Here is a 17,274-nt window from a genome sequence, read left to right on the forward strand (position 1 = left end):
GGGAAGGCACTGAACACAATCGAGGAGGAGGTCAGAAAGAGGAAGGAAGAACAGATGATCGTATTAAAGCTGAGGAAAGACAAATATTCAGCAATGTCAAAACAAGCACAGAGATAAAAAAATATATGTTAACAATTAATTATCCATGTGTGGTCAAATGTCAGTTTGTATGTCAATCAGAAAACCTGAGTAAATGAGCTGAAGGAGTAGTGTATCAGCACTGCTTTTATTTATCTAAATCCTCCAGGCATTTAGTAAAGTATATTTTTTTCTAAATCTTCCTCATCCCGTGCCAAGAAAGCTCATTATATAATTTTGGCTGGTTTAAAGCTTTTGCTTGTAGAAGCCCCACATATTCAGTGTTCTGGCTTTGCATCTGAACCTGTGCAACATGGAAAGTGGGTGAGCTTCTCACAGACTTAGCTAGGAGAGTGAGAGCAGAGAATCAAGCCAAAATTAGAGGTCTGGAGAACTTGCCCTGTGAAGAGAGGCTTGGGGGAGTTGGAATTTTTCAGCCTGGAGCAGAAATACCTCAGGATAGACATATCAGTGCCTAAGCAAACATCATCAAGGAGATGAAGCTGGGCTCTTCTCAGCTGTGCAGACCAGGGTGCTAAAAGCCAGTGGACAAAAACAGAAGTGTGAGATGCACACTGAGCCTACAAGGAGAACCTTTTCCCAATGAGGGCAGCTGGGTATCAGCACAGGCTGACCAGAGAAGTGGTGGAGTCTTTGTTCTTGCAGGTGTTTCAAAACAAAGTCCAGAACAACCTCATCAGATCTCACGGGAGACCCCGTACTGAGCAAGAAGCCCAACTCCAGCCAGACTGGAGACCTCCAGAAGACCCTTCGGACCTGAATTATCTTGTATGATTAGTCTGTGATTTTGCAAACAACACACTCGGACTATTGCCAGTAGTAACCAAGTAGCTGCTTGGAAAACTCCTTCCTCTGCCTCAGTATGAGCTGAATGATGCTTATATACCCACTTATTTTAACAGCCAATTTCAAGATAGCCAACAATTCTACAATGAAAAGGAAACAAAAACTAAATGATCCTTTTTCTTTTGTTTGTTTTGTTTTTGGGTTTTTTTGTCATTAAACACTATAGTTCTTCCCCATTCCACTCTTTGGCATATGTTTTTGAGCACTATAAAGATGACTATTACAACTAGTAAATATGGATTCATTAAAATGACTTAATGTCTTCTGAAAATAAGACATTAACGTAACTCTAAGACATTTAAAAATTCAGGTAACTTTTTAAACTTACATATTTTGCTAAAAAGATTTCCTTAAATTAACTTTCAGCGGTTTTGATGTGAAATAATTTATTTCTACATATGATAACTACTAGTTTAGTTGAATATATTAGATCGGGATTTGAATAATGTGATAAAAAGCATCTTGATATAAATTGGAGTGCATTGGTTTTGAAAAATAATTGGGACTGGATAAAAGCTATTTGAATTACCAAAAATATGCTGCTTTAAATAAAAATCTGTTCATTTCCTTGTAAATATGTTGTTTACAATACAAAAGGTCTGATTTCAGTAGCAGGGATATGTATTCATTGAAAGTAAATGAAGTGTCTATTTCAGACAAAAAATATCCCCAAATATTCTGATTTTTAGTAAAAAATTAACTAAAATATTTAAGCCTTCAAAATCTTATTACTTCAGTTGATTGAAATTCTACAGTTGAATAGTATTCTGTTTTAAAATACAGCTTATGAGAAATAAAATTATTTTGTGAAAACGTATCACTTTAATGGAAAATTCAAAATTTTAAAAAAATAATTTCACTCAAAACATTCTTGATCATTTCTATTTGTTACTCATTTGTATGCAGTTTTTCTAAAAAAAAAAAGGTATTCATAGCATTTTTGTATATTTTGGTAGTTACAAAATATTTACATAACAGCAAATAGATAAATAGACTAAATAGGAATAATAAAGTCAAAATAGAAGTTTTAGTTCCTTAAAGTAGTTGATTGATTTCACATATATTCTGAATTCTTGTCATATTAAATGAGGATTAAATTCTCTGAAGACTGGATTTGAACAGGTATAAACTGTTAAAGTATCAAACAAAATGGATTGATACCATTCCCAGAGCAGATGATTCATAGACTAAATGGCAAACCCCAGATCCTATAAACCAGATGTCTTTATTTTCCTTCTCATTTTCTGGTAATACAAAGAAATTCTCTGGGGATATGTGATGTACAACTTCAGATGGGAAAAGACAAAAGATACTGTACCTCCTGTGGAGGAATTCTCAAAGAATCTGGAGCATGGCAATAAAAAAACCCCATTTTTGTTTACGGGGACATGGTTACTCTTTAATGTACTATTCAGATTGCTTTAAAATATTCCAAAATTAGACTATTCCACAGGTGAAACGAAAGGTGAATTGTTTCCTTCTTATTCAATGTTCCTCATGGAATCTGAATGAACATCAGTGATTGAGGCCATGGTATTTAAGATATACAGATAATTTCAATTATTTAACTAGTTTTAAGGCACATAATGAAAGAAGATTCTGAGCACTGTTTGCAAAGTACTACTCATGCTATAAAAAAGAAGTTTTTAATAATAAAAACTAGAAGCAACATTTTTATTGCTCTAACCTCATAGTATTATAATGACAGAAACAGTTTATAGTTCTTAAACATAGAATGGGAGCAGGATATAATATAATTGTTGGAATGGTGAGATGTGTTCTGCAACATCAGAAAATGAGATTGGAGTGTTTAGCTCTGTGGATGAAGCCATGTGATAATTGCTGGAAGAAAAGTGAGCAATACAATATGAAAACACGAAGTCCAGAGTTTCCAGGAGTGTTGACACTGCTGCAGGAAGTCAAATCTAGCTTTTAGGATACACTAGCCTTCCTTCAAATTGTCCTGGATATTGATCTGTGAGTGCAGTTTGAAAATTTCAAAGATACTGATGTCATAGAATCACTGATTAGAATCAATAGAACAATTAAAACAATTTATGTTAGAAGACACTTTTACAAAATATGTGGTCCAAATCCAAGTCAAAGCTCAGACATTCCCCCACCATGCTGTGAGAAAACTTGTTCCTCCTTGTCTTTTGTCAGGGCTTTAAATCTATTCTGTCAATGCAAAGTAGGGAAAGAGCTTTTCCTCCTGTCACCAAAATGTCACAATTCTGGCTTTCTGCTTCCTATCATTCTGCATCCTCTACTTGTTCAGGGGCAGCTTCTACCTGCTGCTCCTTCCACACAGTGTGGGGTTCAGGTTCTGCCAAAGGACCCGTCAGTTCTGTGCCCATCCCTTCTTGATGCAGTTTGCTCACCTCTTCCTACAGCTCCTTCAGCTGGTGACTCGGTGTTTCAACCACAGTGTCTCTCCCATAGGGAAGGTGGCTTATGTCCCAGCCTCAGGGAGTTGCACCAGACATTGGGGACTGGGCGGATGTGCCAGGAGCCCTCATTCAAACTAACCCTGCAAATTTGTCCCTGCTGTGTCACCACTAGTGTCACACCAGCCATGGCAGTGCCACACACCACCTCTGGGCATGGGACCTCCTCTTCTGGTCCCACCTTGCCATCCCTGTTTGCTGTATTCTCCAGTTGTTGGTACTCAGATAATAAGGTGAAGGGTCAAAGGTGAAAATACTGAAATGCAGTCAGAAAATACTGCTGGTCAGAAGAAGGTGTGTCCAGGGAACCACAGTTCTGCAAAAGTAGGAGCTGCAGCTATTGCTGTTTCAGACAGTGGTAAATCTACATCAGCCACCAAGGATGCTGGCACCTAAACAGTTTTAAATTAAAAGGTTTGAAAACTGTCAAATTACCAGAGACAGTAATTAAGTCTGTGAGGAGGTGTCCTACGTAAACCCAGTTTAGTGCCAGAAATACCAAATTTGCATTTTCATTCGTATATATCTATGGATAAATATATATATATATATGTCCATATTTAGAACAGTAGACTGAACCAGACATCAAATTTTTTGAGTAGCACACACACTTTTTTGAAATAATTTAACTCTCTAAATCTCATATTGTGTATCTTACCCTCTCTGGTAAAATGTGACCATGGGTCCAAGCCCGTCAGTATTTCTGAATATGGAAACATATTTGATTCAAAATTACTGCATGCAATAAATATGAACTCTGTGTCAAAATTTTAAACACCTCATTAAAAAAACCCCACAAACAAACAAAAAAAAAACAAGACAAAAGAGAGAAGGAGGACTTTCTTGTTTTGACAGTTCCTGCAAACTGTGAATATGAGTATTCAAAAATAATTAAACTCGTGTGTTAAGATCAGCATTTTTCTCCTTTCTTTGATGTTGGGGTTCTTTTTTTTCAGCTTCTCCTTAAAAAAAATCCTAGCATAAGACATTGGATTGTGTTTGATTTGTAACTCATTTTGAAGTTTCAGTCTCTCCTTAGGGTAATATTTCTGCTTACTAAATTTAATGCTTATTCTCCTCGAGAGAAATGAAATTTCTACTTTTTTTAACTCTCATCCTCAACACTAAACTATGACATACAGAAGTTGACTTTCATTTTTCCATATTTTTTTAGTGTTTGTGTCACTGTTTGCACAGAAACCAAATAATTATTTTGTTAATTAGCTCCTCAGCACCAACAATACATTCACCTATATTTTTCCTTTCTCAGATCTTACAGGTGCATATTTTACCATTGGACTTTCCCAGAAAGTAGTTGCAATGTTATGTACTGTGCTCTGTTCCTACCTGCTGAGGCGGGTGTTCCAGTTTTTCTAGATCTAAGTGAGGGTAGGAAGAAAAGAAATTACAAGATATTTTTTATTCTTTGCTAATTTCTATAAAGACAGTAATACACTAACCTCAAAGGTAAAATATCATCTTCCAATGACATGCTAACAACATTTTTAAGTGGAGAATAGAATGATCTATAGGAACTTTTTGATGTGAATTTGACAGTGGATTTTATTATCTACCCCTCAAAGCTGATCCTAGCTGATATCTCTATTAAAATTTTAAGAAAGACCCAGCAATTTTGACTAAAGGAACAGAAAAGGCCTGGGAGTAGCATCCTCAGATCCAACCTATTATCTCTTCTAAATGCCTGGGTCTAAAGAAGTGGTCTGCAGTACTGGATAGGAGTATAAACCCTAGGAGGAAGGCTCTTCTCCTAAAATGCCACACAGAAGACACAAAAGAAATCCTGAACCCCTGCAGTGATGGGGGAAAGTGTAAAAGATGAAATGCCAACTTTGATTTAAATTAAAACAATGCCATAGATCAGTTCAAGTATTTTTGAAAGCAAGCTTAAAACAGAGTAATAACTGCAAATAGCTCAACAGAATTTCAATAAGATATGGGTAGAACAGGGTGTTTTTATTACCAGAGCAGGTAAAATGAAACTCCAAGCAATAAATATAATATTCATTGTGTTCCTCTAAAGATCTTTAAATTTACTACTCCTTCTCAATCTGTGTATCACTATGTATTAATCAAGTAATAATAAGATCTTGCTTTTTCATGATTTCTTTCTTTTACTAAAATTTTATTTGGGTTTAAATTTTCATGGCCCCAGGAGTCCCCACAGTATAAGAACTGAGGATGAGAAGAAAAAACTGCATCTGAAAGTCCTTTGTGAGGAGGGAGTTTTTCTTCTGTTTTCACAGGGCCAAGCAATGTGTAAGCCCCAGTGGAAGCTCTGAAATTTATATTTCTTCTTCCAGACTCCATCACTTTAGATTCTGATTTGCCTCCAGTACCTTTTCTGCAAAGGTGAATTGTTGTTTCTCTTTTACCAAGTGAACCAGGTGAGCTGTTTGCTTTGATTAAAACCTTGTAGGAAGACCACTGAACAAGTCCTTTGAAACTCTGGGTTATGAACATGGAAACACAGCAATCTATTAAATGGTCAACAGAAATATAACTTACTGAACATTGAGCTTTACCCAGATCTTGGCAGAGAGCAGAAGAGTGTCACTTCAGTGAACTCAGTGGTGGTACACTGAGATGCTGAAGATGCTTACCGTGGCATCCTGTGCTCACTGCTCAGTGACTGATCATTATGAAGAGCCCAAACAGTAAACCAGTGATGTTTTTAATAGGTCAGCTCAAACACATTCGTCTATCAGAAAGAAAATTACCTTGCTAATACACCAAATTTTCTACTTGTTCAGTTTGGATTTTCTTTCTACAAAGAGCCCTCCCAAAAAATTTGCCTGCAATTAAGTAACAACCAGAATAAACATGATGATAATTGTTACATAAGAACTTTAAAATCTTGTAAAATCCAAAACAGATGCTGCTAGTCTCAAATAAAATTTGAGCAAAGCTAATCCAAAGTCCTTTAAACACTGTCAGTGTTGCAGTCACTTTTTAAAAAGCCTATATTTGGCCTGAGAAGATCCAGGTATAGTCTCGTTACTGTCTGAACCTTCATCATGGTACTGTACCTTTTTAAAAGATCATGAAAAGGAAGGGAAGCGAAAATATTATCCCTTCTGATTCAATTCCTTTCTACAGATCTAACACAGAGCCAATATTGGCCAAGTTTGACTTTTAATGCTGTATTCCCACAGTGGACAGAAATAACCCTTTCAGTCTTACATTTTTGAGCAAAAATGACCTCATCTGTGCTAATACATATCAGCTGAATATCATGGTCATCCTATATAAGAAAAACATGATGCAATTCCTAAACTGTAGCATAACAGCAGTCATATTTTTATGTTGAATTAAAAATCCTTAACTCACATTACTGCAATCACACTTCAGTCAGACTACATACTGGGCATGATGCAGGTCCCTCCATCCCATATCTGTGCTTGACTGCTAAATTGAAATTTCTAATTGCATTCTTATGATCTTGCTTCGGACTGACAGCTACATAACATGTAGGAGGAAAGCTAGATGAGAAGGCTAATTATGAACTAAGGTAGTCAGGAGGGTGAGAGAGAGAGAGGAGGATTATTTTATTTTTTAATCAATATTATATTTTCTCTTGCACCAACCCCAGTAGATTGTGTCTTAATGAGATTTGGTCCTAATCAATGCACATCTAGCCAAATTAAAGGTCAGACACTGCCTGTATAGGGCATGTAAATCACAGAAAAGCCTTCTCTTTCTTTATTCCTTTTCTACAGAGTACCAAAAGTCAGAAAAAAGCAAAAGTTCCTTTTCTAGAAGAAAGGAGGGTGTGCCTTTTTTTCCAATTTCCTGCAATGCATGTAACTCAAAGCAGCAGAAAGAAGGCCAGCTGTGTTCCCTGTTCAGATTTTACTATGGTTTGCTGACTACCACTTTTTTCTTTTCTAAGGAATTATTCCATATGTTTCTGCTCTTAGCCGTGCTTGATGCATTGATCTTCCAACACAGTTAAACACTACTCACACTGCCCTCATATTTTCATATATTTTTGCATAACCTCCTATCTTGCTCTAGGGCTTAAAATACATATTTACCATCATGCTGTAGAAGAAATATTCTTGTGGGTCACCATTCGTCCTTCACTGTTTCTCAGACACTTTGAAAACATACACATGCAAAAAACCCCAATGGTTACATCAACAAGGCCCTAGAAGCACCATATGTGAGAACAGGATTTACCCAGGTCAAGTTCTATGCTGTATAGACAGACCATCTGTTCTAGAAATACAATCCTTAAGAGAATAATACACATATTTTCCATGCAAACTGGATTAATCTAAGAAGGGGTCTAATGATACCTTTAAGTTGTGTATTAACCACAACATAGTAATATCTCATGAGGGTTTTTTTTTCCATTTTAAAATTCCAGGAATTTTGAGTTTATAAGCATAAAAAATTTAATTGTTAGTATACAGTATATTTCTGGAATTGAAATATCTTGCTTTGTTGTTGATCTTATTTCTTCTCCCGATTTAAAATTGTACACCACTGCCTGTTCAGGTCAGGTTCATCATACTAGAAGCCTGTATGACTGGTCCTGACGGTTATAAGCCTAAAAGCAGAGGTGGAGACGTGGATTCACAATCATGAGACAGAGAAGTTTACGAGTTTTCTCAGACTAAGAATCTGTGTAGAAATGTGATCAGAAGCAAGAGAGGTTTGTAGCAGAAATCAAATTATAGCAGGAACAGGAAGTCAGAAGCAGGTGCCAGAAATCACAGCTAAGCATGTAAGAGAGAAAACCAAGGAAAAAGCCACAGTGGCACACAAAGTAGCCAATAATGATCTGTGCAAGGAACTCTCATACACTGCTAAGGGACACTAACCATTCTTCCTGATCAATAATGCACCATTTCTGTTGGCTCTATCAGCACTTTACTATCTCAGGTTAGCAGGACTTTGAATAAGAGCAGGTTATTTGAATAATGCAGACTTTGAATAATGCAGCGCCACATTACTGAACCTGCACCTAAAAAGGGACAATTTTTTCATTACTGACAACTGTTATATAAATTCAATGATCTTTCATGCTTCATTTTTAAATCAGTAGTGGCTGATACCAATAAGGGTAAGTTCAGACCCCAAAACAACAAGCTAAATCTATAAGAATACAAATCAGTTTGCTTATTTGGGTCACTCAGAAAGTGGCTGAATTTTTATATCAGAAAAGACTTAATCAAAATGAGCTGCAGTCCAACTTTTCCCTTCACAATATTAAATGGTGGGTGGAAAACGGAAAATAATTCTACTACTATCAGTAAAAAATAAGGACAGTGTAGATGTGGGTTTTCTTGAACTTTTATTAATGAGACAGCTAATGACTACTGCTATAAAGTGTGCTGAGCTTGCTTGCTGCAATTATGCCTAAAGTTAAGATCAAGTTCAGGTCTTGCTCAGGAAGAAGCACATTAGCTGTATATAGTCCGTGTAGTTCCAAGCACAGAGTTCTATTTTTGTCTCCTGAGTTTAACACATCCATTTGTTCACACTTTACTTATCTTCATTGCCACCTTCTCATCTCCTGAGAACATTCAGCATCACAGTTTTGGTGAGGGTACAGGGATCAAGCAAGCCACAGAAATGAAAGGATGCTACTCCCCAGCCTGCTTTGCTTGATTCTCAGTTGTCTCTGGTTTCACCTGCCAGATAGTCTTCTGTCCAGACAGGAGATAATGTGCTGGGATCTAAAGTAGAAAGCAACCATCATTATTTCAGATTTCTATTTAGGAACTGCAACTACAATGATAAGGGAGTGTTACTCCAAATTGGGCAGTGTTACAGATCTCTTCTGAGCAGATGGGCTGCAAAACAGCAAACTTTGCACGGACCAGCTGCAGGCTTTCATAACAAATACAAGCTGCTGATAGCAGTCTAGACAGGCACAACAGCTAGAAAACACATTTCCATAATATAATAGCCTGTTGTAGAAATGAAGATTGCTCCTTGGCATTCCTACTTAAATGTATGTGCTTATTAATAGAGCTAGATTGTTATACCTCACATACACTCCTCTACCAGCCTGTGATAGTTAACACAAAATAAAATGCTACCAAGGTAACTAGCTAGGAATTGAACATCATAAACAGTTTGGGGTTTTTTTTCTTTTTCCTTGTTTGTTTACAAAAGGAACTTGCAGTTTTTTCAAATTCAAATTTTTAACGAGGAAGAAAGTGTGAGAAGAATCAAAATGTCATATGCTGGTCAGTTAAGCCCAAGAACATTTAATTTTTAACTTGTGTAAATTACTTAATTTCAGAACATCAAAAATTTTAAGACTGAATTTTCTTATCAGTACTCTGCCTTATAAAAACTGTGAATCACTTGCATTTTTGGGTGTTTTCAAATTTTTCTTCAGTGTTTTCTTTTATTCCATATGGCCAGCAGGAATTCTGTATCTCTCAAGAGCATGCTGTAGAGCTCCTGTTGACAGAAATACAACTTCAATACCATTTCATGAGAAATACAACTCTGTATGTATTAGTAAAGATGAAAAGTAGGGATATCAGAAACATCAGAAGAGATATTTCTCTTAGCAGTGTGATACTCAAAATATAGCTTAATATTAAACCTGATTCTAAATGAAACTTAGCAGGAAAGTTTACTCATTTTGATTCAGAGAACTATGAAATGCTTACAAGTATCTGATTGAGATGTCTTTTGAAGCAAATTTATTCAGAATTACAACTTCAGGGAAAAAAAAAAACCATTAAAATTTTAGATTTTACAGAGTTGGGATGAAAACCAACCTTAAGATCTGGAGTCTCAGAGTTTCACAATCTTGCTACATTGGTCTGATTTAGCCAATTTCTTTCACCCTCTGCAAATCTCTTATCATGTATAACTTATAGCTAAAGGGAGAACTTACAAGGATTTTGTAGCTCTCTTACAAGTGATTTTTTATTCTGAGGAAAAGTCAACAGAGCTAACTCCTGTCCCGAATATTCTCCAGATCTTCCAGCACAGAGGAGAGATGTTATAGCTGAAAGAAATCATACCATGGTTTAATTGCTGTGTAGGATCATGGTTTCTATTTTCTCCAGCTCTATATATACTTTCAGGTAGACTGTGATATTTGGTGATATTTCAGTTAATTGAGTTAATTATTTAAGTAATGCAGACTAACTGAATCATAAATTCCACAGACTCCATGTTTCTTACATGTAGAAACTTCTCTTACAGCTGCTTATACCTTTGACCCTGTGCAATGTGGCAGCTGTGTCTTGTGTGTGTAGTAGGCGTGGCATTTAATACAGCTGATCTTTAGTCCAAACACTATGAAACAAATGAAAATTACAAGCCTTTGATTCAAGCACTTAGTCCCTGTTTTTAAACTTCAGAGAAATAGCTATTAAGAGATAAGAATTGAAAAGGCCGGTGTATATGTATTTATGATGATATATTGTTGCAATACTGAAGCAGTTAATTTAGCTTTTTGGCAGAGTTTTTAGTCAGGTTTCAATGAGTTGTTTTTGCATATTCAGTATTGAAGAACACATGATTCATTTTTGTCCATTAAATCAAGAGAGGGAATGATAAGCAAAAGACATACTAGAGTCTAGATTTCCTCCAGGTCCTATGATGCTGAGACTTAGGATATTTATAAAGTGGATTATACAAAAATATTCAAACTTTCTCTCCAGATGTCTTTTCAAACTAGGAGAGAAAAGATTGCTGAGAAAAATACAGTGTGAAACACTGCTTTAATAATGCCAGATGAGAAGAATCATGTTCAGCAATCAAAATGACTTTGCAGTTTTGTAAGAGGTTAAAGAAACGTGACCAAAACCTCAAACTGCATTTAAAACAAACAAACAAAACCCTATCATAAAGTAAAAACTCATAAATGTCAGTCCCTCATTCTCCTTTGTTTTGTACATGATAGCTCTAAACAATTCTGCTTTTAAGATTTTCTTTTTGAGTGTCTTTTTTTATATTATTTTGCATATAATGTTGAATAGATCTGTGACCAATTCCATGGCTAACAGAGAGAAAAGAAAAAAATTACCTTGATTAATAAAAACAAGAAGGAAAAATTTCTAGTCTTTTAATGTCTTTCGAAAAAAAATATTGCTACAAAATCACACAAATAGTTTTACATGTAAATAACATGTTAGTGTCCTAGGAAGGTTACTTGAGCTTACCTTGCTTTTCTGTTTTGTTCTGTTTGAAGATGTTCTTCTATGCAGACTAATGATTTAGACTAAAAATGATTTGCTGTATGAACTCCACAATATTTTTATTGGGTTTTCCTGTAATAAAGCAAGTGTACTCTTCTGGTACTTTCTAGTTACATAAGCAGGGATGAAGAGTTAATTAGGATGTGAGTACTTACAATCATTCAGATTTGTATAAGCAAATCTAATAACTCAGTGTTATTAAATATGCTTCTGCAGCATTCTTGAGCATCAATCACAGAGAAATAAAAGGGGTGAATATTACTTATTTAAATTTTTCAGATTAGTATAAATAATGCAGTGAGAACAGTGCAGATGGAAAGCATCACATGTTCCCTGCCTCTTCCCTCTCTCTTCTGTGCTGTTTTTCAATGCCTCAAAAGAGGAAGCTGCCACAAAGAGGAAGTTTCTTACTTGTTTGGGATCTCACTGAAGTCAAGGGGGAGACTCCACTGTGCCTCAGTGAGTCAGTTACTCACATGCCATGAGACTGATGTCTGACTTGCAGGAGTTTTCATCAATGTACCTGTGAGAAAGGAAAAAAAAAATACTTTAAAGAAAGGAGAATGAAAACCTGAACAGTGAATTTCCTACCACCAATGTGGAACTTTCAAAGCATGAGCTGAACTTTATAATTCTCTCAGCTGGATGTACTGTGATACTGTAGTCCTTTTCCTGTTTTAGATGAAACAACTTTTAGCAAAAGAAAAGAGGCAGCAGGATTCAGGGGAAATCTGATTTTTCCTATTCTGATCTCAGCTTCTGTGACAAAAACACAGGAATAACCACAGCTGGCTCTCCAGGAAGGACTTAAATGCCTTTGTTTCAAGGCATGCTGTATTTAAGTGCCCCATAGATGCCTTGCTATTACCAAAGCATGGAAAAATGCCTGGGAGTTACGTGACAAACACAGTTAACCTGCCTGAAGTGAATGATTCCTAAAACTCAGTGTAAAACTAAATGCTTTTCCAGTTGCTTTGTTTTCTAACAGATGCTGTTGTTTGAATTGCGTGTTTGACTCTACTTACGTTAATTAGGCATAACTCTGCATCTGAGTCCCCCAGGTCAGTGTTTTATATCGAATATTTTTTTTGTCATATTGTTGGTTTTCAGCCACCGTTGTACCACAGTCAGTTTATTCACATGCAAGGCTTATTTGCCATAAGCAACCAATTCAGTTTCATTAACAGACCTTGCCTCTGACAAACCAACAGCTGTGGCACTCCTAGTCCTCAAAGCACCTGTGGCTGGGTTTCCACATGCCTGGAAATCACTGTACATGTTTTTCCCATTTAGCACTATAAATACAGATGTATGAGAGAAGCAGCACTGACACATGCATGAATTCACTTGTTTGCAGGGCAAATGCACCATTCTAGGAATGTGTTTCCTGGAAATGCAGTTAAGCGACTGTGTATAACTACATATCTTCCTACTCTGAAACATTGCCTGAACACTTACAACTGAACATTAATTTATCAGTTTTGGTATCTTACAAGCAAAAAAAATCCTTTGATATGCACAGATGCCTGATTATGTGTGACATCATTACAGAAATCATAGTATCGTAGAATGGTTTGGGTTGGAAGGGACCTTAAAAATCATCTCGTTCTAAACCCCTTGCTATGGGCAGGGACACCTTCCACTAGATCAGGTTTGTCATCCAACCTGGTCTTGAACACTTCCAGAGATGGGGCAGCTACAGCTTCTCTGGGAAACCTGTGCCATTGCCTCACTACTGTCACAGTAAGGAATTTGTTCCTAACATCTAATCTAAACTTACCATCTTTCAGTTTGAAGCCATTCCCCTTGTCCTACCACTACATACTCCTGTCAAAAGTCCTTCTCCAGTTCTCCCGTAGCTCCCTTTAGGTACTGGAAGGTGCTATAATGTCTCTCTGGAACCTTCTCTTCCCCAGGCTGAGCAGCCCCAGCTCTCTCAGCCTGCCTTCACAGAAGAGGTGCACCAGCCCTCTGGCCATTTTTGTGACCCTCTTTTGAACTCCCTCCAGCAGGTCCATGTCCTTTTTTCATTGGACAACACAGCTGGATGCAGTACTCCAAGGGTAGTCACCTTCCTTGAGCTGCTGGTCATGCTGCTTTTTATGCAGCTTCTTTTGATACAAATATTTGTGGCAGAGTGATAGCAGAGTAAATCAGAAGATATGAGTCAAGATGTTATGAGAACAGGAAGAGGTGTCTCAGCATCCTGGTCTTTTGGGGGTAGGATAAAGACTAGGTATCTTCTTGAAAAGCCAGTAAGAAGGATAGTATGGGGAAAGGGAAGGACATATCTGATTCAGGGAAGGAAAAGTATTAACACTACAAAGACTCTTACCTCAGAAAATATGAAAGAGAAGAAAAGTAGGAGAAAAGTTTCAGGAAGTTACTTAAGAAAAAAAGAGATTTTGTTGATTTTGTCTAATTTTCATTTAACTGATAAATACAGATTTTAGATGAGTAACAGTCTTGCACGCAGAAAGGATGTGGAGAGCTCACTAACTATTGAACTGAAGCTATTCTGAGGTCTGTGGATGCTAGTTTGTGATATATCTTAGTTAATAACTTGGTAGTTCTGATGCTTGTCTGGTGTTTAGTTCAGGAAAGAAAAGTCAATATCCTTCACCAGCAGTGGTGTGAGTCATACTCTTTATTGGAGGAGTCAGTTCCGTGTGGGAGTGGGACCTAAATGAATGTTTACATGAGGAAAAACAATTTTGTTGTTCAAACCTAAAATATATGCTCTTTCAGAAGCCAGTTAGAGATGGCATTTCAAAGTATTTTTGTTTTCGATACAAAACCTCTACGAGACGACATTTATGTGTCAGAGATCATAAAATGGTACCATTTCATTGCAAACTCATTTTTTTTCTTAACCATAAAAGCAAAGGTCTTTTAGATCAAAGCTTTTAAGAGACACTATGACAGATAACAGAGAACAATCTTTCTCCCTAATGTTCTATGTTTAAAGACACTCACTGTACAATTTCCTAGAAAGCTAGGATTTTTGGAGAAAACTAACTTTATCTTGATTAGATCAGCTTTTAAAGTTATAAAATTGGGGTTATAAAGCTGATGTAAATTATGTAAACCACATGAAGTGTGCTGAAAAAGTGGCCACCTTGTTCACTGCCCTTCACTATCCAAATTCTATATATCAGTCTGTCTGTTACATCCAAGCACAGTTAGGATAACTACTTTTGCAAGCCATAAATTAAGGATCACTGCATGTTATGTAAAACCTTGTTAATTTTACCTTTCTTTTACTAGTCACATAGTGGGGTTTTCTACAATAGTTTTAAAAAGTAAAAGAAAACTTCTGAAATATTTATCTATGTAGTGGAAGGGTTGTAATTATTATAGTTTGAATTTCTCAGTTTTTTTTCTGTTTAAGAAACAAGGGAGTTCTTTGGTTTATTGATTGAATGAAAAGCTAGTTCTTGAAGCAGAGGTAGTTCTATACAAAGTATGGATGACTGAAGTGAGACTCTTGAAAAAAGGGTTACATAAAGATCTCTTCTAGAGTCAATCTGTCTATGGAACGAATTGTAGACGGTGCATATTTGACACTCTAGAGTTTGTAAGACTGAGAAACCTGCTCAGAGTTTCCAGCTGCTGCTTCTCTGAGTGGAAGTGTTGGATCAGGTGATGAACAGAGATCCCTTTTATATATGAATCTAAATTATTAGGTCTGGGGTGTTTTAGGGACAGCTTTCACCAGATATGTTGCCAGACCTCTCACTGCTAGGGAGGATTTACTGTTACGTTATCTGATTCAGTCAACAAGCCACACCTGATTCTTCGCTCTTGTGACCCACTGTGCAGAATTCCAGACTCTTAGCGCCCAGGACAACCTCTGCTTAGGTCATCCTTTTCCATCCAAGGAATCTGAGTGCAAACCAGGAACTGAGGAAGCTGCTCTCACAATCAGATGAGCACTTCCAGCCATGCATACGAGTACCTTTGACCGTGGCTCCTGACATCAGCCTTGAGAGTGTCCTGCTCTCCATGTTTCTTCTGTTGGGTGGTGTGAGCTGGGGTGCTGGGGAGCCTCTGGGCAGGAGGCAGACAGCAAGTGCCACAGTTACTGCACTAGTACCAGTCTATGACTCCAGCTCACTTGTTAACAGTGACTGTCCTGATTCCCAAAGTCACTGAAGATTATGTGTCCCTCTTTGCACAGACAATCTCTCTACTTTACTGAATTCATACACAGCCTCTCTCCTTCTCTGGTAAGTTTTTCTGGTAATTGTCTAAAAGATCTCTTTTTCTACTTCAGTTGTAAGCTGAAGTAAACTAACAGCCTGATATCACTAACATATTGCATTTGCAGTGAAGGACTCTTTATCTAGTAAGCACCAAAACAAAATAATTTGTTTCTTTTACTTTACAGAATGAATTTCTGTCAGGAGGTCTGATTGCTTAGGATTCATAGGAGATGGGAAATGCACATGGTTAAATGGTAATTTCTTTTTTCTTTTTTGGGTGTTGAATTTTCCAAGCAAAACAAAAAAGCTTGCTGAAAAAGTAACATGTATAGGTATATGTATGTATGTATGTATGTGTACAATATACACAATTTTTAGGCAGAAAATATTCTCCAATTTCCAGAGAGACAGCTTGTATAAAAACGTGAAGGCATCCTGTATCCTGGAAGGCCTCATATCAAGCTGAGATTTGGCTTTAGATGAATTCGTTTTGCAGTATAGCTACAGCTGTATCCATCCATCTCTTTTCAGAATTCTGCTACTGCACTAGTTAAATAATGGACAAGGAGAAGAACCCTGTCTTGGCATTTTAGGGTTCACCATAGAGTTATTCTCAATTGTTCATGAGATTTACTCTGTCCTTGCAAACCTAACCTTCCCTGGCACCTTCTGGGGTTAGCACAGAGAAAAGTGCCTATTTTGACATCCTTCGGAGGAGCTTCTCCTTCTACTGATTACAGTAAAAGCTTGAGGAGATTATCCAACCTTGGTTAAACATAGCCTTTACAAACTCAACTCCATTTATATTCACAAATTAAATTATTCACAGACATTCCTCTAAGGAACAAAAAAGCCAACACATTTTACAATCTCTTGTGACACTGAATTACACAGACTCTGCTAAGCATAAGGAGTTGGCCCATACATGTTTAGCACAGAATTTACTTATGCATGAACTTGAGGATCTTGGCAAATGCTGGACATGATCTGGACTGGATTAAAGAAATGTTTGTTTAGAAGATGTCCAGCAAGTGTCATCAGGTCCTTGACTGGATCTGTGAAGGTCAAATTCAATTCTTTGTCCCCGGCTTACCATGAAGGAGTGATGTGGCACAGAATATGAAGTTAGTTATATATCATTCAGCTCTTATAGTACTGAACTACTTAGGCTCCTAAGACTTCTTTTATTTGATGGCTCAGATAGTTAGAAGTTTATGTCTCATTAAATCATTTTTTAATACAGTTTAAAGTGCTCTATAAAGTTTCAGGGTTATCAAAACAGTAAAATTATCTGACAAAATCCTGAGAAGATTATGCTTGCCCACTTACTCATAGTATGAGGAAATTCCTATTTCTGTGATTAATGATGACTTACACTGTTAAGAATGGCAGTCTGAATTAGGACAACTATATTAAGAAAAGAGAAAACTGGTGAGTTTATCAGGAAGAAATATTTGGCTGTTCAGTTCTGTACGCAAA

At 36.8% G+C, this 17,274-nt stretch overlaps 1 protein-coding gene across 8 annotated transcripts in view; it reads left to right on the plus strand.

Moving 5' to 3' along the window:
* CNTN5 (contactin 5) overlaps nucleotides 1-17,274 on the plus strand; it is a 618,627-nt gene that overhangs the window by 42,676 nt on the left and 558,677 nt on the right. For 5 of the 8 annotated variants that reach the window (XM_039563708.1, XM_039563715.1, XM_010400613.4 and 2 more), the window contains one exon: nucleotides 15,981-16,049. The exons of the other annotated variants lie outside the window; for them this stretch is intronic. The gene's annotated coding sequence lies outside the window, so the exon portion shown is untranslated. The remainder of the gene's footprint in view (nucleotides 1-15,980; nucleotides 16,050-17,274) is intronic. 8 annotated transcript variants of the gene reach the window in all.

Source organism: Corvus cornix, chromosome 1 (assembly GCF_000738735.6).
Source record: "Corvus cornix cornix isolate S_Up_H32 chromosome 1, ASM73873v5, whole genome shotgun sequence".
Classification (NCBI taxonomy): domain Eukaryota; kingdom Metazoa; phylum Chordata; class Aves; order Passeriformes; family Corvidae; genus Corvus; species Corvus cornix.